Below are 19,717 nucleotides of genomic sequence, written 5' to 3'. Positions count from 1 at the left end.
CATTTGTGTGTTCCCACCATATTGTGGCTCTAGCAGCTTCTGCTCCAGGTACATAGTTCTGAATTGTGACTCTCTGTATTCACATCTCTTTAGTTTTCAGGGTGGTGGTTTGTCCGGGAACACCATATCTCCGAGGAGTGTAAGAAAAGTCATTGGTTTTCAATACACTCAGCGTTTGTCTTGTTGTGAAGACAGGATTAATGACATCTAGGCTCTTTACAAAGCAGATCTCTATAAGTTTAATTGTTTAATATTTGTATTGAAGGTTTGCAAGACATACTTTTGTAGTTTCTACTTGTTTTTTTCTTTTACCTTCACAAAGATATATGAAAAAATATTCTAAGTAACAAATTCTAGGTTGGCAGTTTTTCTTCTCAATTCTTTAATTGTGTCATTGCGTTGTGTTCCGGTGCCCATAAACAGTCTTACTGTTCCTCCTTTGAAAGTAATGTGCCTTTGCCTCCTTTTTGCCACTTTTAGGATTTTCCTTTGTCACTGTGATATGCCTAAAACAGATTACCTTTTCATTTGTGCTTTTCGGGATTACTAGAGGTTTTTGAGGAAGCTTAGTCATGACATTTTTCTCCAATATTACTATTTTGGCTAATTTAATGACCCAGAGTTCTACTATTTCCCTTGTGGGAACTGCCTTCTTGCAGATACCTGCACCAGAACTCTGTATCACTCCTGCTGTGACAATGATGGGGCAATGGTGGGAAAAGAAGCAAAAGCAGAACTCTAGCTGTACTATTCTTACCTTTTTCTCCCACAATAATCCGAGGCTGCCAACCCTGTCCTGGCTAAAGCCTAGAATCAACCCCTTCCTGAACATACAATTGCAAAGCAATTCCCCTACTACCCAGAGGAATTTTACACTTCTAATTTCTTGGCATTTTCCCTATCTAGTCTGTCTGTAGTTACTCTTGGAAGAGGAAGCCTTCATTATACCATTGTAACATCTTATTAGAAAACAGATCAAGCACTCGTCTTTGTTATTTATGTTAGTCTATTTTTTTGTAATAATGTTATAAGTCGATAGATTTACTCATATTACTATCTATAGATAAACCTCACTACCTACTAATGAAATAACCATTTCAAAATAAATTATATATAAAGAAATATTCAAACAAATGCTCATTCACAATAGATAATGTAACAATTCTTATTTTCATCATTGTTTTACTTATGTAAGAAATGTTTTTTAAGTATTATCTATCCAATCACCTGTATCAAAATGATCGTTTCTGGGTGTGTGTATGTGTATGTACATGTGTGTGTGTGTGCAAGGAAGGGGGGGTTGTTAAGGCCCTGTTCATGGGCCCTTTTCACATCTAATGAATTTAAATTTCTGGAGCACCTAAATTTACATTTTTAACAAGTCTCCTCTCCTAAGAAGATTCTGATTCAGAGCAACTAATCCTAAATCTCCAATATACACATATTTCTTTTCCAAAATGTTCATACAAATGCAAATGCCAATTGTTACTAACATCATTGTCATAATTAATTTAAAATGATTAATGAACATGGCTTTAGTTTTCCTGGTTTAATTATTTGCTAATGACACTAGTTTAATTAATTGTTCATGTCGACAAATATATGATTCCTGTTTTCACAGCTTTTCATAATCCCATCCGGAAAGCAGATCTTTTATCAATGAAAAGCATGGCCCACCTGTCATCATTTTATATTGCACTGATTTGCTAATTTGATACTATCTGAATAGGGTTATATTCATTTCTGTTTTCAGCTTTTTATCTGGAAGTTTCTCACTCTAAACATATCTGAAGGATTTATATCCAGTAAGTTTGCCTAAGTATTCACAAGCATGGACTACACTGATAGAATGAGCACCTTTTATAACACAAATGAACACATATTTATTATGGGAGGAGGTAGAGAATGTGAAATTATAAATATTTTAACATTATTCATAAGGAAATAATCCTCTTCTCAGAAGCAAAACTTATTTTTTTCTCAACTCTTAGAATTAAAAAAGCCTAAATATTTTAACTTTCCCTGGAAAACTGAATTAAATAATTCATTGTTACCAAAGTCCCTAAACTTATCCCTTAGGAATTAAAAGGCTTCCTTCCAGGATTCTATTGTGGTTTTTGACGTCAGTCTGTGCAAAAGAGTGAAAAATGTAAACATTTCATCTCTGCTGGTGCATCCCGACACAAATGTATTTATTTGTGTGCTTATTTGCTTAAAGTTTTCAAATCATGCCCATTCTGTTCACCTCTTTACAACCAGCCATTTAACAACCCTTAAACCATCAGAGGTACTCAGTAAATGTATCTTCAATCTCTGAGATTTGGGTTACATATTAGAATTTTAGAGGTAGTGCACTGTCATCCTTATATACAGCCTATAGGCAAAGCACATTTTCCCTTGAAATATTTTCCTGCTGAATTTTAAATACATAGCAAGTAATTATCTTAACCCAAAAACTTGTGTGCAGAACAAACTACTTACTCATTTTTATTAATTGCCATGATTTTGGCTCTGAGTATCTATCTCCCAAGGTTGGTGGGAAATTTCCCTCTCATTTCACTGCTATTTTTACTAGATCAGGAACCAAAGTATGAACTCAGCAAAGCATTGGGAACTGAAATGCAGATTTGGAGAAGAGAAAATTTAAAGGCATGAACGATTGCTGACATATGAATAAAATGTATCTCCTCAAAAAGTTTAGCTAAGTATTACCTCACATATCTGGGAAAGACATCTGGCTTCAAGATGGTAGGCTAAGTAAATGAAGGAGACTGAGTACAGATTAAATCTTGATGCTATTAAAAAATCTGATCCTGCATATGTATTAAAAATTTAAAGCAAACCACTATTCTAGAAATAGACTGTAAAACTTCTATACTTATAGAGAAGTAAATGGAACAAAAATGTAATCAGGCCAATAATAGAAATGTTATAAAACAAAAGAAAAAAGAGAGTATCAAGTATGAACCACCAAATAAGATGGCAAGAATAAGTTTAAATTAACAATAATAATAAATAGAGTTTGGTTAAAGTATGTAAGTCAAAATACAGCTGTATTTTATTTACTGGACACAGGTCTAAAACAAACTGCCACAGGCTGATGGAACATAAAGAAATAGGAAAAATAGTCTAGCAAATACTAACAAAAAGAAAATAGTTTATTTTTAACAACATTTAGAATTCAAGGTATAGTGCATTAAAAGATCAAAGAGAGGTGGGTTGTTTTTTTTTTTTTTTGAGAAAAGGAACTCTCCTCCTCAAAATAATACAGTAGTCATGATCCTTACAGAATGACTAGACTTAAAAATTCAGTAAAAAGATATGAAAACTTCAGTCATGCTAGAGATTTTAAAATAGTTCTTTTATAAATAGACATGAAGTAAATAAAATTCTAAAAGTTTTAGATATCATAAATGAGTTTGATTTAATTGATACTTACAGAATTATTTGCACATAAAATAGATGTTATAGTTTTGTAAACACTCAGGAATTTTAAAAGACAAAAGTAGCAACATACTAGAGTCATAATAATCTTGAACAAATTACAAAATATTGAGAAATAACCTATACATTATATATCTCCATCAATATGCAATAAATATAAAAGCAGACAACAAAATGAAAGCCAACATCTTGCTTAATGGCAATGCTGTCCAATGAACTTGGAAAAAATGTCATGGGTCCCAAAGAAAACATCAAAATGGAAATTGCTAATATTTAGATTTAGAACAAATGACAGCTAGCCACCTACATATAAAAACATGTATGGTACTGTACCTCAGAGAAGACATAGAACTTAATTGAACTTATTAGAAAACAAAAAAGATAAATAATAAATAATTTGAGATTTTGCTTCTGATTAGCATGTAGGATGGTTGTAATACAATTTTGCTTCCATGGCAACACCAACAGCAATAACCACTTGCAGATGAGTTTAGAACTGTGGAAAATTCTACAGCTAGAGGTGAATATCGTTTCTGAATTCTGGCAAGTGGAGAATCAATCTGCTTTAGATGGACAGATTGCAAGAATGGGAAGAAGTCTACTGGGTTGAAGAAACATATCAAGATCCAGAAGAGCCCCAATACCCAAAGTGAATGGACTAATCCAATAATACTTTCACAATACATAGCTTCCCTTTCCAAATTCAACAAAGAAAACAGGAGTGGGAAGTGGGTTCAGACAAGAGGGAAAAGGGTTCAAATAAGAGGAAAGAGTCCTGTGCATTCTGTAGTAATTGAATTCTAAGGCCTTCAGTTAGATTCCTGTTAAATGAAGTGACCCCAAAATGCAGCTACTGTCTTCCAGTTCAAAGAGTGACTATATTAAAAAGCCAGATGTGTGAGAGTTTGGGTATTGAAGACATAACTGGAGAAACCCATCTAATAAAAATCAAGAAAGGGCATCAACTTAACTTGACTCTAAGATGAATCTGAATAATCAGTCTTCCACTGTAGCTGCTGCAGAGGAAGAGACGAGTCCAGTCTCTGAGCGGGGGATAAAAAGCCTACAAAATTTTACACTTCAATCTCCATTGCTCTGGTATATAATGCATTGTATTTCTTCGTTCTTCAGATAGTTTCCTTTTGTTCTTTGAATATATTTAAAACAGGTCATTTAAAGTCTTTGTCTATTAAGTTCAATGCCTGGGTATCCTCAGGGAAATTTTTTATCAATCATTGTCTTTCCTCCTAAATATGGGATATATTTTCCTATTTCTCCACATGTCCTATAATGTCTTCCTTTTGAAAGTTGGACATTTACAACAGGGTTGTTGTTGCTGTTTTTTGTTGTTGTCATTTTCTTGTTTAGTAGCTTTCCTGGATAAACTCTTTAAAGTCTATATCTTTTAAGTCTGTATTTTTTTACTGTATGGCTACGGAGGTCTGTGCTCAGTTAGCTTAATAATTAGCTAATGATTGTATAGAGATTCCTTTAAATGCCTGAAGCAAAATGTCTCTGAGATTTTGTGAAAGGTCTCTGATCTGGGGGGCATTACTTGAATGTTCAGGTAGCCACTTTACAAGTCCACCTTCACCTTTTTTTCCTATTTGTGCAGAACTTTAAATTCATCCAGACGTGAGAGTTTAGGGCCCTCTCAAGTCTTTCATGGCCGTAGCACATGGTCTTCCAGATTACTAGAGAGCTTTTCAAAGTCATCTGTGTATATGTCACTCAAAAACTTTTAGATTTTAGATCTGTTTGATGTGTTTCCTATTTGTGATTGCTATCTCAGGCATCTGGGATATTAAACAATTATGGCTGATTGTTTTTCGACATACACCCCCCGGGAAAGGCTGTTTACACTGGGCCAGCTCTGTGTCAGCCAAATAAAGACAAGTCTTGCTAATGGGACTGCCCAAGAAACTGCCAGACAGGTCAGATAATAACCCTTCTCTAGGATTTGGAATTTTGAAGAGATCTAACCCTGTTCCTTCACCTCCAGAGGCTGTTAGGCCACTGCTTTTCAGTATAATTGTGAAAGTATTGCTTTCAAGGTTACCATGGGGCTGGTGAAAGGGTCATGGAGACTAAGAAAAGCAAAAATAACACATAGATCACTGGGTTTTTTTGAACTAAGATTCAACCAGTTTTCTTGAATAAATACACATTGCTGAATATCTTTGGTTAATTTTCATAGTTCTGGAAATGTTGATTTTGACAATTTTATGTTTTATCCCTGTTTTTATGGAGGAGAGGATTGTTAGGAGTCCTTACTGCATCATTTTTAATGGACAGTAGGCAAAACGTTCTTATATTTGACACCAAAAAGCATGATCCATACAATAAAAAAAAAAGTTAATACATTAGACTTTTTTCACATTAAATTCTTTCTCTGCAAAAGACTCTGTTAAGAGAATAACAAAACAAAAGTCACACAGTGAGAGAAGTTTCTACAAATCACATATATGACAAAGGACTTGTATCTAGAACATATAGAGAATTCTCAAACTTTAATATTAAAAACAATTTAATTAGAAAATGAGCAAAAGACTTGATCTGAAATTTTACCAAAGAGAACACAGAGATTGAAAATATGTATGTAAAAATATGTTCAACACCATTAGTCACTAGATAAATTCAAATGAAAACCGTTGTGGGATATTACTATACAACTATTAGAATAACCAAATAAAAAATAGTGGTAATACCAAAAGTTGGTAAGAATTTGGAAAACCAGATCTCTCTGATATCACTGTTGGGAATATAGTTATGGGCACTCTGAAAAATAGTCTGGAAGTTCCTTTTAAATTAAAAAATGGACTTACCATATGACCCAGAAAGTGTACTCTTGTGTATATCTACCAAATTAAGGGGAAAAAATGAATGGAAACATATTTCCATGCAGAATGTTGTACATTAATATTCTTAACAGCTTTATTATAGTAGCCCCAAACTATCCAAATGTCCTTCAGTGGGTGAAGAGAAAAAAAAAATAAAGTAACATCCAAAGGACAAATACTACATGGTACCAGTCATATAACATTCGTGAAATAACATAATTACAGAGATAGAAAACAAGTTATTAATTGCTGAGTATTAGGATGTGGGGCAAGAGCTTGTATAGCTATAAGGAAGTAGCACAGAGAAGTCTTGTGATGGTATAATTATGTATCTTCATTGTGGTAGTGGTTGCCTAAAGCTATGCATGTGATAGAATGCATAGAGATATACCCCCTTACCCCCAAGATGCAAATGAGTGTATATATAACTGATGAAATCTGAATAAGCTCTGTGGGTTATGCCAATGATGATGCTGAGCTACAAATTAAGTATTAGCCATTCATATCAAGCAATGTGTTAAAAGAACAATGTATTATGAGGATAAGAGGATAATTAATTATCTACTAAATAGTCAGAATCTTTCTTCTCTAGTAACAAAACCCTAATTTTAATACAGTCACTAATATGACCAGCTTAAAAAGTATATTCCTCTCAATTTTCTGGAGTTTGGATAGATAATGAAATGCAAGAAGAAACTCTGGGTTAGGACACCTAAGAAATTATTACCCTACCTCTCTCCCTACCTTACCCTATCTCTCTCTTTTTCATTTTTCTTCCATCCGATAAGGACATGATGCCTACATTTCTAGTGGTAATCTTGGGTCTATGAGGAAAAACCAAGAGAAGAAAGAGATGTGCTCCTTTATATCCTTAGTTTGCTCAACCAATGGCAGCAACTGCTTGCCTCTAGACTTGATTATTTAGAAATATAAGTCCTTAGCAGCTCTTTCTGTCCATGGGTCCTCTTCCTGTGCTTTAATAAAACCACAATTTTGCACCAAAAAAAAAAAAAAAAAAAGAAGAAAAGAAAAGAAAAGAAAAAAGATAATAGAAAAAAAAGAGAAATGTAAGTCCTGGTGTGTTTAATCCACTGTAATCAGGACCCTCTTACTACCAGGTGAATGCAATTCCTAACTGATACAATAATCAAGGTTTATCCATATATCGCAAAGATGAAACAACATGAGAAATTCTTTCGACGGAATTCTCTTTGTTTAGAGAACTAAAAGAGAAAATCGTATATTTTAATGGATGCTGATTTAGAATTTTATAAAATCTAATACACATTCATGAAAACAATTCTTCAAAAATGAGTAGAAAGATACTTTCTTAATTCATTAGGAGCTACCTGATAAAAACCTATGGAAACATATTTAATAGGGAAATATTAGAAACATACTCAGTAATGTCAGAAAAAAGAACAGAATATTATCATTACTATTATTGATAATTATGCTAGAGACTCAAGTTAAAAATAGTAAAAGAAAAAAGATGGTTCAATGATTGGAAAGAAGGTGGTCTTCCTAGGACATTTAAGAGAATCAACTAAAAAAACAGCAGAACTAATAAAAGAACTTAGCAAGTTGGTTGTATAAAATTCCTTATGCAAAAATCAGCTTTTCCTATTTTTCATAAGAATTAAAAATAAATTAGAGAATAAGGAATTGTCTATAACATATCAAAAACATACAATACTTTGTTTTAAAAGAACTAAAAAATGCAAGATGTATATAGAGAAAATAATAAAACTTTATTCAATGATATAAATAGATCTAAATTAATAGAACTATGCTATGTACATAAATGGTAATATTCAATATTAGGAAAATATTAGCCCCTCATTAATCCAATTAGAAAAATCTATATAAAAACAAAAACGAGATTATTTTATGCAAAATTTAAAAAACAAGTCTTATACTAAAGTGTTGGTAAAAATGTGGAAAACAGCTCCTTACCAAAGCTATTTTTAGGGTATTAATACATTGATTTACTCACTTAGGCAGAAATTTGAAAGTACAATTAAAACTAAATTTTCTGAGCCTGTGACCTCGCAATTCTATTTCTACGTACCTGTGCCTGAGGGTAAAAGAATGTTTACCTCAGCATTATTTGAATTATCGACTGCAAACAAACTTAACGTCTTTGCTAAGACAGTTTGCTAGGAAGTTTAAATCACATATGAAACACATATTTTATTGAGTACTATCTAGGAATTGAAATACACAATCCACCGGTTATCAACACAGAGTTACTCTAAGAGTTACATTCTATACAATACGTGGAATATGATACAACCCAAATAAAAACAGATACACTAAACAACTGGAAACCCTCTCATATACGCCAACTACAGGTAAAAAACAAATTGGAAAAGTTTACCAAAGACATAGTATTGATTACTTCAGGGAAATGGGAGAGCACACTGGAATTGAGGATAAAGGTCACAGGAATTTTAAATTGAAGTCTAAATTTTTTTTTTGAAAATGTAAACATAAATTGGAATTATGCATTAGTTGTGTCACTAAAATTGAAATCAAAGGATCTGGTGAATATTTGCATAAGTGGATTCCGATGGTGCTCAATTAAAGAGTAGAACAAACTTTCATACCATGCTGAATTAATACCAGCATACTTACCAGAGATTTGCACTTGACATATGGTAGAGGGCACCTATAAGAACGAATCACCAAATAATGTAGTAAGTGTTATAATAGTATTGGGAATAGAAAATAGAAAGTTTTCTGGTTTTCCCTTAGGAAATATGAGGAAGTAAATTTGAGTTCTGCATTTGAAGGGAAAATAAGAATTTTAAGCGAAGTGGGCCAGAGTGAGCAAAGTGATTGCAGGGCAGGGGCCAGCCTGTATGGAGGATGTGAGTCCTGAGAGGGTCTGACATATTTGAAGAATTGTACGATTGAAGGTTTAGGCTTCTATGAAGACGAAAAGGCCTTAGGGGCTGTAAAGAGAACAGAAGCTAGAGATCAAAAATTGGTGCCAGACTGTAGGGCCTTCCTGCAGTGTAAAGACCTATGTTATTTTCCTGATATTGAAGCTTTTCCCAACATTTTCTGCTTTTTCTAATCACTCTCAAATTTCTAGTCCAGATCCCATGATGCCTTCCTCATCTACTTCAATCCATTTTGAATTTTCTTTTCCATCATTTTGATACTTAAGCATCTTCATTCTGGCAGGTTCATATTACGCTGTTTCAAGAGTCTCGGCTTCCCCCCTCCCAAAAAAAAGAAAATAGAAAAAGAAAATTAAATTGGGTTATAGAATTTTTTTGTATCCTGAAATGACTAATATTGGTGTTGGGAACACAATGGATCCCTGTATTTTCTAACTTGAATTGAAAGGAGCTGAAGTGGTTCTTTCTAGGTACTTGGACACAATTAGCCATTACTATTGACAACAGTGTTACAAGAGTAAGGGCACGAGGAGTACTTTAACATCTGTTCTGTTTATTACTTAGCTCTGGCTCTTCAGAAGGTGGTTTACCTTCTTGTGACTCATTTTCATCATCTATAAAGTAGGGGTGATGATATACTTAATTTCAGTGGCTGTTTGCTGTATGCTAGAAACGTTGCTAAATTTTTTAAACACACAAAAAATTGGCATGGTGAAACTTACATAAAATAATCGCTACATTTTTTAATCTTTTAAATCAAATCAAATCTAGCTTAATTCCCACTTACCAGGGTTTATGAAAAAAAATTCTGAATAGTCCTCCACCCCCCAATCATGGGATTGATATGAATTTTAGGTATACACAACCCAGAGAAGTTGGACTTAATTTATTCTATATGTGCATTATTTTATGTGCTTATTATTCAATTTTAGAGGCCCATTTTAAGGGAGGTAGCATTCTCCTCTAGGATTTTGGTGGTTTCTTGTCTCACATGGAGGTCTTTCATCCACCCAGATGGCTAACAGACAAATGAAAAGATGCTCAACATCACTCATCATCTGGGAAATACAAATCAAAACCACAATGAGATACCTCACACCAGTCAGAATGGCTAAAATTAATAACACAGGAAACAACACGTGTTGGCAAGGATGCAGACAAAGGGGAACCCTCCTGTACTGTTGGTGGGAATGCAGACTGGTGCAGCCACTCGGGAAAACAGTTTGGAGGTTCCTCAAAAAGTTAAAAATAGACCTATCTTATGACCCAGTAATTGCACTACTAGGTATTTACCTGGATACAAAAATGCAGATTCAAAAAGGTATATGCACCCTGATGTTTATAGCAGCATTATCAACAATAGTCCAACGTGGAGAGAACCCGAATGTCCATCAACTGACAAATGGATAAAGAAGGGGTGTGTGTGTGTTTGTGTATGTGTGTGTATATAATGGAATATTATTCAGCCATCAAAACATGAAATCTTGCCATTTTAATTGACATAGATGGAGCTACAGTGTACTATGCTAAATGAATTAAATCAGAGAAAAACAAATAACATATGATCTCATTCATATGTTGAATTTAAGAAAGAAAACAGATGAACATATGGGAAAGGGAAAAGAAAGAAGTACACAAGCTATAAGTGACTCTTTTAAAATTATTATTATGTTCAACTAGCCAGCATATAGTACATCATCAGTTTCTGGTGTTGTGCTCAACAATTCATTAGTTATGTGTAACACCCAGTGCTCACCATGGCACGTGCCCTCCTTAACTTTTAATGGTACAGAACAAACTGAGGATCGATGGAGGGACATGGGTGGGGGATGAATTAGATGGGCGATGGGTATTGAAGAGGGCACTTGTGATGGTCACTGAGTGTTATATGTAAGTGATAAATCACTGGATTTTACTCCTGAAACCAATATTGCACTATATGGTAACTAACAAATTGAAAAAAAAAAAAAAAGGCAGTGGCTTTGTAGCTCTTGGTATTTATTCCCTCCATTCTTTCCATACCAAATCAGTATCTAGCACTCTGCGGTAAGCCAGTAGTTTTCGGTGGGGATGAGGGGAATGTGGCTTTCTAGGAGACATTTGGCAATGATGAGAGAGATTTTGGGTTGTCACAATTTGGAGTGGAGGTACGAATGGCATCTAGTGGGTAGAAACCAGAAATACTGCCAATCGTATTACAGTGCATAGGACAGCTCCTGACAACAAAGAATTATGGTACGCCATATATCAATAGGGCCAAAGTTGAGAAACTGTGCCCAGGTACCACTGATACTATTGACAGACTCATAGGAATGTCTCTGCTGAGAATTAAAAAGTGTGACCAGAACTCAACTGACCCCAGCATCTGCTAAGCCTTTACCTGCTTCAGATAGGGCCCCAACTATCCCCTTCTTCTTCCTCAAAATTCACTAGCTTCTCTTTCTATTCCCAACTCCTTTCAAACAAATACTAGTTTGACTCTTGCAAACAAAGACTGGTTGGAGATTTTCTCAAAGATGGGTCTCAAAACCCAAAGAGGGTGTTACTCTGAAGTAAGGAAGCTCAGAAAACAGCAGACTGGCTCAGGAAAAACAAGATTGGAATTCGTATCTCATTAAGTGGTCCTACAACATTTTCCAAATAGAAAGCTGAGACTTGAGAGCTGTAAGACTACTTGTCTATGACCACTAAGTGATTGAAGAGCTGTAGCCCTAAGTGTAAGTGAAGTTTAGGAGTTCAATGTTATCTTTGATAAGAAAAGATCACATTTAACTGTGAAGTTGATAGATGGCCTTAAGTCACTTTTGAGATCACTTCATCCAGGTAAACTTAAAACAGATGAAAAATAATACATGTTTCCCTGTAGCACATGTTTTATTTTAAAATATTTTAATGAAATATGAAAAATATATTTTGGTGAAATACAATAGCCATGCTCCAAAGCTCACATATGTGTGCAGTTTGAAGAATGATTACAAATTGAACCTATGTAACCAGTAAGCAGATCAAGAAATTGTATATTACCAGTACCCCAGAAGCCCTTTTGAGTTCCGCCCCAGTCATGAATCCTACCCTCCCCCAGTCTAATACAGGTTTTCACATTTAGATTATCTGCTGGTGCCTCTCAAGAGTCCATTACAAGACCAACAATATTAAATTCCATTTTCTCTCTCTCTTTTCCCCCCTCCCTTCCTCTCACCTCCTTTTTTCTCCTTCCACCCTCACTCCTTTACATCCTTTACTCTTGGCTGCCATGAGTTCATTCTATGTTTTCTTTCATTACCTTTAATAAGTCTGGGTAAATATAAAAAAGAATAGGCGTGAAGTAGAGAACTATTACAGCAGAGGGAAAATACTGCAACGTTTTACCACTATCACAGTAATGCTAGTTGCGCATCTAAATCCATTACTACCAGGTACCTGGGTCCTACAGAGTTGGCATAGCAAACATGAATTTTAGAATGAAGGGTCCTATACTGGAAGAAAACCATATAGACTGCCAAAAACAGTAAACAGAGAAATGACAGGCAGTAGTAAAAAAAAAAAATAAAAACTGGGATGCCTGGGTGGCTTAGGTGGTTAAGCATCTGCCTTTGGTTCACGTATTGGTCCCAGGGTCCTGGGATCTAGCACCACATCAGGCTCCCTGTTCAGTGGGACCCGCCTCTCCCTCTTCTGCTGCTCCCCCTGCTTCTACACACTCTTTCTCTCTGTCAAATAAATAAATAAATACAATCTTTTTTAAAAACCAACAAAACAAAAACTGTCTCTCCTGGATTCTTCTTTCTTCTATGCTGTGTCGGGGTGTGTTTAACATTAAAAATCAGTAATTTATCACTTCAAAATATTCCATAGACCAATTTTCCCCTCATCTAGTAAAGCTTGGTAAAGTTTAACCAATTAGGGAATTGGCAGAATATCTGAATTACAGATCATGATTGATCCTCTTTTTTTTTTTTTAAGATTTTTATTTATTTATTTGACAGAGAGATCAAAAGTAGGCAGAGAGGCAGGTGAAGAAAGAGGGTAAGCAGGCTCCCCGCCAAGTAGAGAGCTTGATGTGGGACTCGATCCCAAGATCCTGGGATCATGACCTGAGTTGAAGGCAGAGGCTTAACCCACTGAGCCATGCAGGCGCCCCAATCCTCTTTTTTAACAGTGAGACCGAAGGATGCAAAAAATAGGAGCTATACCTGTTTTATAAATTAATTATATTGCAACAGGGCTTTATGCTGGGCAGCTATTATGTTTCACAGGGTGAATGTGAAGAGTGAAATACCCAAATCTGGGGAGTAATCAGCAATATGAAATTGGAGTTTTTCTTGTTTGTTAAAAAAAAAAATGCAATCTTATTTCCAAGAACATTCAGTTCTTCAAACTAAGTGAAAAGCCCTGTAAAACAGAAGCCTTGCTGACTCTAAGGAATAGAGTAAGGCACAACTATCTGTAATGAACACATTAATTGCTTTAGTACAAATGGTAAGTACTACAGTATTTGAAAATAGTAGATTAACCATTCCTAGGATCTTTTTCACCTGTGAATTTTCTTAACCTGTACTTTACTCATAAATAATGCAAAATCTGAGGTTTAGTGAAACTTTCATGCATTTGGACTATTGAAGTTCTATTAAGCGAATAATCCTATAAAAATCTGGGGAAATTACTACACTTTGTAAGTGCCTGGCCATACCAACAAATCAGCTGCTTTTCAATTGATTTAGCTTCTAAGTCCATCTTAACATGGCATAATCTACTTAGTGAACCATGCTATGATTGAATGGACCATTAAGAGAGCCCCAAACTGTCCAAATTTGGATCTTAGGTCTATCTCATTGGAATGTGAGGAAAAGTTTGTTGTCTATATTTTCCTACAAAACTTTAAAGTATTTGTACTTTTGGAGCACAACAATTCTAACAATTCTGTTAAATATATTTATGAAATAGAAATTATTCTACTTTATTTATTAACCTTCATTGAACATTACTTTTTAGTATTTTTCTTTCTTCTGACTGGGATTTTGATTAACCTCTCAACTGAGAAGTTAATTCAGGATACAATCCAGCAAGCATTCCTGATATTCTTGGAGCAAAACTTTCTTCACATAATTCATAGATACCACCATTATATAACCTCTTATTTTTTTTAAAAAAATAATAGAATATTGCACTAAATAATAATTCCACAATTTCTTGAAATAATTTTGGTTCTCAGCTTGGGATACAAAGACAAATATCAGGGCTTTATATTTAAGGTAATACAATTCGAACTCAGGTTTTCAAAAAGATAAATCATAACCTTAAACAAGATTTTTCTAGGGCATAAATCGAGACTATGTATATGGAAATATTTGGAAAGCACTTAAAATCAATGCTAATGCTCCGTATTTGTCCTGTGGCTTTGGCTGCCCTCCCAGTCCAGACTGCAATTTAACAAGCATAGTAGTATCTGTCTCTACCACCTCACAGCTGGAATTAATCTTCCCAGTTAACTAGTCAGTGACATAGGCAGACCCTGAAAAAGGGGACAAATTTACAAATGTTGGATCTGGAAAGGGCCTTTAGGAAACTTTTTGAGCAGGTGTCCTGACCTGCTTGGGGGAAGGGAGGAAGAGATCTCAGGATTTGGGTCTCTGGGTAGTAAGAGATAGTACTTGTAACATTTCAGTTCAATATATTTTATAGTTTTGTCTAAAGGTAATCAAGAGGAAATGGTTTTCTCATGGTGTACTATGACGGCGCTGAGCTGGACCTAACAAGATACCTCATCTAGTATTCACAGAATGGGTTCTCAATAAATACCCGACTGAGGAATGAAGAAAATAAAGGTGTAGATCTCACACATTTTGGGGGTTTTGTTAGTAAGATACTTTGAAAAATGTCTCTCCTTTGTCCCCTCCTTTATTTTTGGCTCCTGGAAATAAACTGATTTACGTGAATGACATGTTATCTAAACCAAATGCTTTAAATTAGAGTGAGTTAGTTTAGTACATATTCTAATTATTCATTCTGTCCATTTTTCAAATAGAATTAAGTTAACTGAAATTTATAATACTGTGTGTGAATTCTAACTACCCAATTCCTACTTTCATTCTATTAATAAATGTGACTATCACTTGCATTAAATAGTAATAACTCTCCTAAATTTCTAGAAGTTGTACCATATTGCTTATATTAAGAGAGAAAGCCTGATGCTGTTTTATTTCCCTATCAAATGTTTTATCTTTCTTTTCATAGCATTTGTCTGTATACAAAAATAGAAGCTCTGTTTTATTTGAATAATAGTCTTCTCATTTTGTGCTTCATGAATATTTTTCTCACTATCCTTATTAAACAAATTTCCATGCAAAAATTTGGTTTAGTTATTTTGCTTACATCCTACGTTATTTTTAAGACTTCTTTCTTGAAAATGCATTTAGCTCGGCAATGTTAATGAAAGGCTGCATTATAGGCATTTGCAGAAGCATCTGTAAATCATGAGATATGATGAAAATGTTTCACAAATACATATTCATGATTAATTTAATGACATGACAAGATAGCCCAAATCAGATACCTATGTATTATGAATAATTAACACCGCTACTCTATTAAAAATACAAGTTTAACAAAAATAATTTCTAGCCAGGATTTACAGTAAGTAAATTAATAGGCTATAATTACTTTTGTTGAACTTGAAGTTTTTCTCTGCCTGACCATGTAAAAAGGAATGAATCTTTATAAGAAAATTCTACCCAGGATGTGAATTTCCCCCACTGCTTTTATACCCCTTTGTATCTCTTAAAATTGGCCGTTACCAAACAACCAAGTGTTGACATAGCTGGAATACAATGTAACAATCCTTCCCCATAGCATCCGGTTGGATTTGTTATTGCAGAAACCAAGCAGAGGGTGGCACTCTCCTCCACTAAACTCTCAGTCTGATCAATCAGGTTTATTCCAGAAGGCTGTTTGTGAGCCATAGGAACACACAGGAAAAGGATTACACGATGGGCTGTTACTATTCAGGTTTTCATTTCAGTTATAATAAAACGGACTTGTTATTTCCCCCTTCATTCTGAAGTGAGGTCATTGTTAAATTCTTTTCTAAGTAATTCACACTCTCCCCGATTGTGGTTCTTAAATTGGACAGGCTTTGTGTTCCCTGTGTTTCTATTCTCCCTTTTTTCTTTTTTTATGTCAGCAAACCACATGTCTCTCTCTTTCTCTCTCTCTCTCTCTCTTTTTTTTTTTTTTTTGGATTTTTATGTTTTTATTTTAATTCTAGTTAGTTAACATACAGTGTAATATTAGTTTCAGGTGTACAATATAGTGATTCAACACTTCCATACATCACCCAGTGCTCATCACAAGTGCACTCCTTAGTTCTCATCACCAGTTTAACTCCCCGCCCACACCTCCCCTCTGGTAACCATTACTTTGTTCTCTACAACTGAGAGTCGTCTTGATTTCTCTCTCTCTCTCTCTCTCTCTCATTCTCTTTTCCCCCCTCTGGTCATTTGTTTTCTTTCTTAAACATATAAACAAAACCCTATTTGTCTTTCTCTGACGTATTTCATTGAACATTATACTCTCCAGCCACATCCATGTCATTGTAAATGGTAAGATTTCTTTTTTTATGGCTAAATAATATTCCATTACATATATAATCTCACATCTTTATCCATGTCAATTGATGGATACTTGGGCTGCATCTATATCTTGCTATTGTAGATAGTGTAGCTATAAACATAGGGTTGCGTGTATCCCTTTGAATTAGTGTTTTGTATTCTTTGGATAAATACCTGGTTGTACAGTTGCTGGATCATAAGGTAGTTTTATTTCTTTTTATTGTTTTTTGTTTGTTTTTAAAGATTTTAGTTATTTATTTGGCAGATCACAAGTAGGCAGAGAGGCAGGGGGGGGGGCAGGCTCCCCACTGAGCAGAGAGCCCGATGCGGGGCTCTATTCCAGGACCCTGAGATCATGACCTGAGCCGAAGGCAGAGGCTTTAACCCACTGAGCCACCCAGGCGCCCCTGTTTTTGTTTTTTTAAGAGAGGGAGAGAGAAGGGATGGGTAGGGGCCGTGGGAGAGGGGGAGAGAGAGGATCTGAAGCAGACTCGATGCCCAGAATGAAGCCTCATATGAGACTCCATCCCACAACCCCGAGATCACGACCTGAGTTGCAATCAAGAGTCGGACAGTTAACTGACTGAGCCACTCAGGGCCCCTCTATTTTTAACTTTTTGAACCTCCATACTGTTTTCCAGAGTGGCTGCACCAATCTGCTCTCCCATAGAGAGATAGAGCAAGAGTGTTCCTTTTTCTCCACATCCTCACCCACATCCATCTGCTGTTTCTTGTGTTGTTGTGTTGTTGATTTTAGCCATTCTGACAGGTGTGAGGGTGATATCTTGCTGATGGTTAAGTGATGATGAACATCTCTTCATGTGTTTGTTGGCTATCTGTATGTCTTATTTGGAGAAATATCTGTTCATGTCTCCTGCCTTTTTTTTTTTTAATTGGATTATTTGTTTTTTGGGGCTTTGAGTTTTAGAACTTCTTTACATATTTTGCATACAACCCTTTACCAGATAGGTCATTTGCAAATATCTTTCCCCCATTCTGTAGGTTGCTTTTTAGTTTTGTTAATGGTTTCCTTCATTGTGCAGGAACCTTTTATTTTGATGAAGTCCCAACAGTGTATCTGCAAATCACATCTCTTTTTTAAAACATGAAATACATCTGGTTATAATGATGGGTTGCTTCTTTCTATGTTTCATCAAAGAAGATCAGTGTTTGACTTGATTTTATTCTTCGATGCAAAATCCCCCTTATTGTTCCCTTTTTCTCCTTCTTTTTCTCTATTTCCCTCTCCTCCCTCCTTTCCTTTTTACTTCCTTCCTTCTATTTTTTTTCTTTTTCCTTTTATTCTCTTAGGTGTAGCACTTTTATGGTAGGTTGAATAATAACCACCTAAATATATCCATTTCATAATCCCTGGAACCCATTAGTATTACCTTTTATGGAAAAAGGGACATGACAGAGGTGACTGAATTAAGATTTTTTAAAAAAGATTTTATTTATTTGTCAGAGAGAGTGAGTACAGGCAGACAGAGTGGCAGGCAGAGGCAGAGGGAAAAGCAGGCTCCCTGCTGAGCAAGGAGTGTGATGCGGAACTCCATCCCAGGACGCTGGGATCATGACCTGAGTCGAAGGCAGCCGCTTAATGACTGAGCAACCCAGGTGCCCCGAATTAAGATTCTTGAAATGCAGAAATAATCCTGGGTTATCCAGTTAAGCCCATTGCGATTATAATGGTCCATATAAGAGGCATGCAGTAGTTTGAGCTAGAGGAGAAGACAGTGTGATGATGGAAACAGAGAAATGCACTTTGAAGATGGAGGAAGAGACCACCAGACAACACAGGCAGTTACTCGAAGCTAAGGAGGCAAGGAGATTGAATCTTCCCTCAGAGTTTCCTAAAAGAACCAGTGCTGCCAGCACCTTGACCAATGAAATTAATTTCAGACTTATGATTTCCAGAACTGTAAGCATATAAATTTATGTCATCTTAAACTCCTAAGTTTGTGAAAATTTGTTATAGTAGCAATACCAATCTAATACAGGTTTCAGGAGAAAAATCAAACACACCAAGAATCTCTTATTATTACACAAACTGTTTAAAAAAAAAATGATTAGAGACTAAACATTGAGCACGGAGTGAAAAATGTTCCTTCCAGCAAGGAATTCAATCCAGCAGAGTATAGGCAGGCGGTTGGCATGAAGTTCAGCGTGGGAGAATGGAGTAAGATCTTAAAGAGAAAATGCCATGAACCGTATCTGCCCCATATTAAGAAAGGGAGACCTCTGAGTGATGCAGATTGGCTGCAGAATGAGGTTTGCCAGCTGTGTAAACACTGGGCTGGTAAGTGGTAGACCTATCTGGGGAGGACAGCCTCCAGCTACCTCACGAGGTAGAACACCGGAGTTTAAGACAATAGTAAAGAGAGGAGCCATACATAAAGTGTTCGTAACTCTATTAGAAGGGAAGGGAAGAAACGGGAGGAGGAATAAAGAATTCTAGAAATAAGAATTCTAACAAAATATGAGCTAACACTTATGAAATATCATCTGCTAGGAATGTCTTCAGTGCACTGTATGTATTAAATAGCTTACTAATCACAACCATACAAGAGGGATACTATAATCACCACATTATATAGATTAGGAAACTGGAGTTTTGAGAAGTTACATAATTTGGCAAAGGTCTTGGAAGCTTTGGCCAAACTAGATCCAAATTCAGTACTGCCTGACTCTCAGACTGAGTCCTTCCCTTGCCTTCTGTTGAACAAAACTTGCTTTGACTTTTTTTTTAGTATAATTGGAGTTCATTCTATCTTTATTATTTTATTTTACTATTTACTGTGTCACAGTTACCACTGCTGTCATTAAAAAGCCTATAGCCACACTTCTATAGGACTTTAAGAATTACAAACAATTCTGTTTAAAGATAAACATAGCAAAATTTTAAGAGCTTGTTTTG

Source organism: Mustela putorius, unplaced genomic scaffold (genome assembly GCF_011764305.1).
Source record: "Mustela putorius furo isolate JIRA1106 unplaced genomic scaffold, ASM1176430v1.1 tig00003858_pilon_pilon_pilon, whole genome shotgun sequence".
Lineage (NCBI taxonomy): Eukaryota > Metazoa > Chordata > Mammalia > Carnivora > Mustelidae > Mustela > Mustela putorius.
The sequence above is the reverse complement of the archived record's forward strand: the minus strand, read 5'-3'. Positions refer to the sequence as shown.